The sequence below is a fragment of the Pinus tabuliformis genome, chromosome 4_1 (genome assembly GCF_031772625.1).
Source record: "Pinus tabuliformis cultivar Carrire ecotype Pingquan chromosome 4_1, CPIR1, whole genome shotgun sequence".
Classification (NCBI taxonomy): domain Eukaryota; kingdom Viridiplantae; phylum Streptophyta; class Pinopsida; order Pinales; family Pinaceae; genus Pinus; species Pinus tabuliformis.
Genome location: NC_142303.1, coordinates 435,919,642 through 435,928,741, shown reverse-complemented (window position 1 = coordinate 435,928,741; position 9,100 = coordinate 435,919,642). Strand labels below are relative to the sequence as shown.

The following is a 9,100-nucleotide window of genomic DNA, read 5'->3' as shown; positions in this document are numbered from 1 at the left end:
AAATTCTGAGCGGGGGTATGGCAATTCAAATTTACCCCAAACCAATTCACATTTCGCTCATTTGCATTCGAATTTTCCCCGTGGGTTCTGCAGCTTCCCTAACCAATTTGACTCACCAACTCTACAGCTCACTAGCTCACCTCGAGGGAAAACTCTACCCCTCGCTTTGCAGCTCACCACCCAGGCGACAGACAGGCAGCAAACTAAGGCGGACATCACTAGGCAACAGACAGGCAGGTTCATATTTCCACTCTTCTCACCTTCCCACTGCTCAAACTAGATTTTGTTCATTCAAAGCTCTCTACTCTCTTACGAATTAAGAAGATGTTCCTTACATTCTGAAGCTAATTCAGCAGTTAGTTGAGTTTGAACAACTGACCGATCATTGCAAGGCCACTGAAGAGGCTCTATCATCAACCCTCTTTAGCGCACATCCCAGTCCAGTGCACACCATTCCACTCTTTCAAACCCCATTTTAGCGACATGCCTGGCCACTGCCTTGAGAAGAATGCTACCCAAACCCCTTCTCTTGTAAGGCTCTCTCACAAAAAGATCCTCTATGTAAAATCTCGGCTTTGCCAAAAACATCGAATAATTCCTGAAAAACAAAACAAAACCCACAACTATCCTGTCATTTCCCAGAGCTGAGACGAACGAAACCCTTTCTGGGTCGTTCATGGGGTTTTGAAGTTCACATTCTTAACCGTCTGTTCAAATGATTCATCTACGGTTTCGGGGGTCGGGAAGTTTTTATGACATATTTCTAGCAGGAAGGTTGTGGGACCTTGGAATGGAGGTGCGCTAAAGAGGGTTGATGAAATGATCGGTTAGGCATTCGAACTCGACTAACTGCGGAATTAGCTTCAGAATGTGAGGAACATCTTCTTTGTTTCTATTGTCCTTCACTATGCCAAGTGAGGTAGTCAAACATTTAAAAAATTAAACCAAATAAAAAACTTTAAAACAGTAAGTGCATATGATGAATTTTGAACCACCTTCCATACAGGAACACAAACTAAGCATATAAACGAAAGAGTATTGTTGAAGCAAACCAAGTTCACCATGCTAAGATATTCAAAATTCAAGTATTAACAAGATGTGTAGAAATTGAAAACTGCTATTTAACATGACAGAAAAGGCTTAGAAAATTTTCCTCGTTTTTTGCAAGAGGTTTTTAACCCAGGTATGATACATAAAAGCTTGCCATAAATGTTCCAAGTTACATGTAAGAAGTGAACATTCCTGTATATCAACTGAAAGCAGAGGCAATCCAAAGAGTAATTATAGATAAACCAACCTGTATAACCTTTCTGTAGATTTTATCTTATTCGTGCAATCCAATCAGAAGAATAAGAATCAAATTTAGATTGAACAAAGTTATCATTATTTCATTAACAATCTAACAAAGAAATGAAGCAGCAATAATACAAAATCCTCATTTGTTAATAATATTTCCAAAAGATTATATCTACCTTGGAATTTATCGCATTTCTAAGTGATCTACATATTTCTATTAACAAGTTTAATGTAAAAGGGAATAAACTAGTAACTTTCGAAACAATCACAGGAATAATGATTTTTAAAAACAGAAGAAAACACATTTTTTATCATTCCTTGGTAGCAAATGTGTACAACTTCCACCATTTTATACTCCATATATCCTCATTATGTTTACATTCTTGACAAAACCTTTAATCTGCATTCACTGTGCTGTGTTATTGGCTTCTGTCTAGTCTATATAGCACCAATTAAATTTGGCTTATTTGCATTCTACAAAATTAGGCCTGCAGCATCTATTCATAGAGCAATCATTTTTAACTAGGCAAGAGTTCAAAGCTTCTAAACCTAACAACGTATGTAAAGAAGAGACTTATAAAATACTACATCATTCAAGAAATGAATTATGAACTGGAGAATAGCTAAAGGCCAATAAATCGTCCAACTAGTAGCATCCATATCGATTTAAAGACTAGATACAACATGGACAAAGAATTTTTCACTGGTACAAGCTTTTTTGCATTAATCCTAAGAAGATTTCCCTTACCACCAACACTTGCCATGCACAGAGTTTGAATATATTTTCAAATTAAATTTATAGTTCAAACATTATTACCATGTCGTATCAAATTTGATTCCCTCAAGTTAGAAACTTCTCAACAAGGGAAAAAACAACAATTTGAAAAACAATTTAAATTTTACAAAGACTAATCCAAATTGCAGTTCAGAATCCTCTCTCTTTCCATCTTCAGTGGAAGTTTGACACTGAGAGACCCAAAATGTTACCCACTTTCCAGCATACATTGACAATCACTAGACCAAACAAGTTTTGTAAAAATTACACAAGCAAAATTGATTATGCTCCTTAACCTTGCATTAATTGCCAATCCCACTACCTTAGATCAACTTTCCACTTGCCATCAAAGTTAAGTGGGTAGTTAATGGTAAATCAACAAGGGATACAATCCATTGTTGCATAGGGACGGATTCATGGAAGTCTTACCCAGATAAGTGCCAGGCTGACAGCATACCTTAACAATCATTAAAGCACACAACTTTTGCAAGAATCACACATCAGCTAAATTGATTCTGTTCCATCAGCTTGTGTCTGCTGCCAATCCCACTACCTCATATCAACTTCCCATCAAAGTTCAATTGGGTACTAAATGGTAAACCAACAACAGATAGGAGCCATTTGTTGCATAGGGACAGAATCATGGATTGTAATCGAACATAATTGTTTGCTCTTGACTAAAATTACAAGTTTCAAAACCATTGGTCATAATAGAACACACAGTATGCACAATATCCTATGTTCCACCAAGTTTCCAGGGCAGCAGAGTGCGTGTGTGGAGAAACACACATGGGGAACATGTAGGAAACCCCAAATTTTAGGGAAATTCATGGGGGACAGGGGCGCATCAGGGCCCCTAACATAGGGATCCCCATATGATAAAATCTCAACAACAGCGATTCAACCCATAAAAATTCATCAATGTACATTCGAGTGGAAATGCTACAATCCAAAATCTGGAAAACTGTTAAGTCCACTGAAATATGAATGGGATATGAAATTTTACTTTCTCCATATGAATTCCAATGAGATTGGCACCTCTCAAACATCTTGAAATAATATTACCATTAATTACCAAGGTCACAAACTCCTCAAAACTCAATCCCATATCTTTGTTCTGTCTTATCAGGTCAGGAATCATTTCCCATGTGTTTCCCCTTATCTTTTTTCTGTGGATGGGGGGGTGTAGCTGGGCAAAAGCATCCCCCACACTTGGGAATCATTTCCCTGAGCTTCCCCAAAAGTGGGACATACAGCCCCTGAAGTATGGGAAACACACTAGAGGGCACATCCCCATGGAACATTGACAATATCTAAACCAAACCCACTAACTAATGAATTTAATTAATACCTTCGTCCATCAATCCATTCAAAATTGGATTTTAAAATCTAATGCCAAGTTGAATTGTCTTCAGCCCCAGCAAATACCAGCCTTTACCATCTTTGTTTGTCATATATCACTTGGCAGTCATTTGACATGTGGGATGATCCTTGAATACTGGGTGTCTACCACTAGTTGCTCTCTTCTATCAATAACGAAATATGCAAATTGTTGAATTGCAGAGCATCCTCACATAATTGATATGCATACTAGACATGGCCACAAAACTCCTTCCATAGTTCCCCCTTTAATCACACCCTCAATCTCCTAGTCATTATACAGGTGTGCTGCACAATAATTGTCCTAATCAAATTCAAGCCCAAATACCTATTTCATACTACTCTATGCAATCACTTCAACTCTAATTTATGCCATAGGTGTTCCCAACTGTAACAGTAAAATGATTGAAGTTACTTGCCATCAAAATCTCACCACATAGGATTTATTGTTTTTCAACATCAATCATGATGCAAGGAGTACCTGAACGGTGGATGGCGATATACCCTCAGGGACTTCATGTACAAAGAGCATGTAAACAAGCTCCTATGATCCACCAATGCAATTAACTGCAGTCAGCTTCTTGCAAGAGATAAGTCAAAGGCAACACTATGATAAACAAAGCCCCGGCATTCACACATATAGTTATGGAAATTGTCAAATAGTTTGATTGGTATATGTGAAAGTCACAGTAAATATAGCATGAACATTTTATGTCTACTCCATATACCCATCTTTCCTGCCTTTAAAAAGAAATATAATTTGATGCAATTGTTTTCCCAATCTAAAACAAACTGAATATAATAGAATTCCAGATATTCCCATGAACAATAGAAGAAAACAAAAAGTTGATTTAGGATTGATAACAAGAACCATAAAGCAAAGACAATAGCAAGAATGACAACAAATGAGCTTCCTTCTCGTACTAAATGAGCTTATGCTGAGATCATTTTTACTGAGCATTAGTAATCCTCAAAAGATGAGCTTGAATCCTTTTAATGGCAGAAATGTGTAATGGCCAGTGGGTATGCTAAAAAAGGGGTTCTCTTCTCTGCAACAATTCTCCAAAAAAAGAAATAATTGAAATCTTACGGTAATCCCTGCTTACCAGGTTCAAGTTATGTAGAACTGGAATCATGGGGTAGTTTGATTGGCATATGTGAAAGTCACAATAAATATAGCATGAACATTTTATGTCTACTCCATATACCCATCTTTCCTGCCTTTAAAAAGAAATATAATTTGATGCAATTGTTTTCCCAATCTAAACCAAACTAAATATAATAGAATTCGATATATTCCCATGAACAATTGAAGAAAACAAAAAGTTGATTTAGGATTGATAACAAGAACCATCAAGCAAAGACAATAGCAAGAATGACAACAAATGAGCTTCCTTCTCGTACCAAATGAGCTTATGCTGAGATCATTTTTACTAAGCATTAGTAATCCTCAAAAGATGAGCTTCAATCCTTTTAATGGCAAAAATGTGTATTGGCTAGTGGATATGCTAAAAAAGGGGTTCTCTTATGGCAGAATATAAAAAATGATGAAAAAAGCTCATTAAATATACCTTATGTGGAATTCTACAACCTAAAACTCTGTTTCAAATAATTGAACCCCATCGATATTTTTAAATGCTCTCAAATTTTATAGATTCTGTTAAGGGAAATGAGCAAGGACAAAAATTCTTGGAACATTTATAAAGTGTAATGTAACATGGGATTTTGTAGTTCCTAGAAAATGCCTAAGCCATTTCAACTATCAAGGGCAGGTGGGTATAGGAGCATTGTCATTACTATATGCATCGCAGAGCCATTTGATCAACAGCGGAAATATGGTGAGGGGAGCAGATTTCAAAGAATGAATCAGTGTTTTCATTGGCATGTTCGAGGAACATAGATGGAATAGAGTGGACACTTGCAAGGATCTTCCTTATTAGCTTAAATTGGTTAATTAATAATTTATAGGGGTTATCATTGGAATGATGAGTACAGTGATTGCAACGGATTTTCTTTATTGACATATAAAGGAAGATACCAAAATGGAGTGGAGCTAAACATCAAAAGTTTGGAATATAACAGATTGCTAGCAAGAAATTCACTGCAATGGATTTCATTATATTCAATTTATTACAAAATGCTAGAACTGTTTCCTCAAGACTGTGGAAACTGCCACAGTATTGAATAATACTTCCCTTGTGCTTCCAGAGCATCATTTCATGTAATGATGCTTATACAAAAGGTAAATTAATCTATCACAGCTTTATCACTTGCTGTACAACTGGAAGTTGGAAAACCATGGACTAGATAAAATACAAGCCTTCAACCATGACCATCACTTCCATGATGCATTTTACAACAAAAAATATTTGTATAGATAAACATTGTGTGCTTGGCAAAAGACCACATTGTGTGCTTGGATGAGAATTGCATGCTTGGAAAAAGACCACATTGTGTGCTTGGCTGAGAATTTATGTCTTCCACATTGAGGTTCAATGCATGGACAATCTTGGTTGGAAGCAGAACTATAGAACAACCTGAAAAAAAAGAGCATCCACGTTAAAATTTTGAAAATTAATCAACACCATCATTATCCTAGCAGACCATAAACTATATGTGACCAGGAACATCAACACGCATATATACACAAGCACACAAGATCAAAATAAACACTTTCACTGAACACACAACTAAAATATAACAACCGACGTTGATTTGGGCAATAGGACAGTTAACACTTTATCACAAGCATAAAAGGACAGAACATCGTTCAGTGAACATCAACAAATCATGAAGAGGGCATGTTCAAAATAACATAACAATCTACTACGCTATCATATACTATTCCATGAAGGCAAAATCAGCTTGATGAAGTCATGAAAATCCAACGAGATCTCTGACTAGAGGCAAGGAATCAAAAATCCAACAACAAAAAACACAATGATAAGGTTCAAACCTCATTGGCCTTTGACCATGACAATGTCCAGGTTGTTTATGGGATTAAAATATTTAAAAAATAAAATAAAAATAAATACATAAGGGTAACAAGAAGCATGAAAAAACAAGGTAATGAGAATAACCTTGTTTCACCTAAAATAATGGAAAACTTAGAAGCAAGAAAGCCTTAATTGTCACCAACAAAGCTAGGATGAGATAAAATTCAACAATAGGTCTATGAATAAATCAATTCCGTGGAACAAGAGGCACATAATGAAAAGGTACAAGATTATTCTCATATTCCTGAACATTATTTTGAGTAGTGTGACTTTCCTTTAGACATTCCTATGGAAAAGGATATCATCAAAGCATCAAAATAAGAGGTAACAGAACTAGAAGTTTTAGAGAGACATATCAAAAGAGAGAATGAAATGCTCAAAGAGAAAAACCACAAGATTCTCAAAAGGATGTATCACTGGTAGCATAAAAATTCCAAACTCAAGAAATATAGGAGGGAACTACACTTAAAGATCAAAATTATGAACGAAAATATACTAGTGAGGAAGCCTAGATGGTTTGTTGCCATGAAAAATAAGGGCACCCAAAACAACCTGGACATTGTCATCTAACCATCTGAAACCATACTCTAAATCAGGAAGTTGACAAAAAAATTGCAATTTTGTCAAATTGCATGAGGACATGCACTAAATTAAGTATGGGGAATGATGGGCCCATAATTAGTAACATTTTATCATTTTTCTACATTAGTCTGATCTCTTTTACCTTGTAGAAACCCTCATAATCATCTTTCCTACATCATTTTGTCATATTTCACATGAAATATTCCATATGAACTAAAGAAGGTTCTACAAAGGTAATAATTATGTTATTCTACGTTTTATATGTTTTTCTTTGTAAAATTAGGCTAATATGCAAGTATTGTAGAAATTAACAATTTATGTAGCTCATCTATTAATCTGTAGTAGAATCCAAGGTTAGTAATGCTTTTGAAGTAGTGAAGTTGAATGAAGCACATGGACAGGTAGAAAAAGACTCCAATAAGGTGATCCATCCATCTGGTGCATCAAAGAAGCGATTGAGTCATCACGGTGGTGCAATCAAATCTTAGGTCAACCCATCACATGGCACAAAGCGCGAAGATAGATTACACTAAGATGATTATGTGGTAGAGCAACCAACATCAAGTGATGAGATATCTTTATGTATCAAACATGTTAAGGAATAACACAATGATGGATTGAGTGTTCATATGCATTAATAGTGAGATACAAGCGAAGCATAGGGATTAAATTTGAAAAATATCAAATGGATACTTACTCATCATCCTCATTCTGATTTTGTTATTTTCAAAAACGATAGAAATTGACCTCACTTGGCACAGTGAAGGACAATAGAAACAAAGAAGATGTTCCTCACATTCTGAAGCTAATTCAGCAGTTAGCCGAGTTCGAACGCCTGACCGATCATTGCAAGGCGACTGAAGAGGCTCTGTCATCAACCCTCTTTAGTGCACCTCCATTCCAAGGTCCCACAACCTTCCTGCTAGAAATATGTCATAAAAACTTCCCGACCCCCGAAACCGTAGATGAATCGTTTGAACAGACGATTAAGAATGTGAACTTCAAAACCCCCGTGAACGACCCAGAAATGGTTTCGTTTGTCTCGGCTGGGAAACGACAGGACAATTGTGGGTTTTGTTTTGTTTTTCAGGAATTATTCGGCGTTTTTGGCAAAGCCAGGATTTTACATAGAGGATATTTTTGTGAGAGAGCCTTACAGGAGAAGGGGTTTGGGTAGCATTCTTTTCAAGGCAGTGGTCGGGCAGTCCGCTAAAATGGGGTTTGGAAGAGTGAAATGGTGTGTGCTGGACTGGAATGTGTGCTAAAGAGGGTTGATGACAGAGCTTCTTCAGTCGCCTTGCAATGATCAGTTAGGCGTTCGAACTCAGCTAACTGTTGAATTAGCTTCAGAATGTGAGGAACATCTTCTTAATTCGTAAGAGAGTAGAGAGCTTTGAATGAAAAAAATCCAATTTGAGCAGTGAGAAGGTGAAAAGAGTGGAAAAATGAACATGCCTGTCTGTCGCTTGGTGATGTCCACCTTGGTTTGTTGCCTGTCTGTTGCCTGGGTGGTGAGCTGCAGAGCGCGGGGTAGAGTTTTCCCTTGGAGTGAGCTGGTGAGCTGCAGAGCTGGTGAGTCGAATTGGTTAGGGGCACTGTAGAGCCCGTGGGGAAAATTCGAATTGCCATACCCACGCTCAGAATTCTGTCAGACGAATTAATGTTCCACGGTGGTGGGTGGAACGGTGGCAGAGCTCGCGAAAGGTGGTTGAGGGCGGAGGAATTGCCGGTGGCCGGAGCTGGACGTTTTTCCAGGCGGTGACGGAAACCGGGCAATTCCTCCGCCTTGTTAGACTACTCCCTTGGGAGCAGCCTGAGCAGGAGGAGGAACACGTGAACATTTTCATAGACCCCACAGAGTTGTGGAATTTTTGAATAATTACTGACAAGAATGTGGATTATCCAGAACATCTGCATTCTGAAATCTTAATGACTAGCTCATGGGCCGTGCAGCACAGGGTGGGTTTCAGACGGGCGACCTCACCTGAAGTTGGCTCGGAATCGGGATGATGACTAATCACAAGAATCAGAACTAATGGATAGGGACGAACAAATATAACTTTAATGTGAA

General features: G+C 37.4%; 2 pseudogenes; one reads left to right on the top strand and one right to left on the bottom strand.

Moving 5' to 3' along the window:
• Nucleotides 1-423: 423 nt before the first annotated feature.
• LOC149176176 (GCN5-related N-acetyltransferase 8 pseudogene) lies at nucleotides 424-8,658 on the bottom strand (annotated as a pseudogene).
• LOC149176177 (GCN5-related N-acetyltransferase 8 pseudogene) lies at nucleotides 7,080-8,279 on the top strand (annotated as a pseudogene).
• Nucleotides 8,659-9,100: the final 442 nt, after the last annotated feature.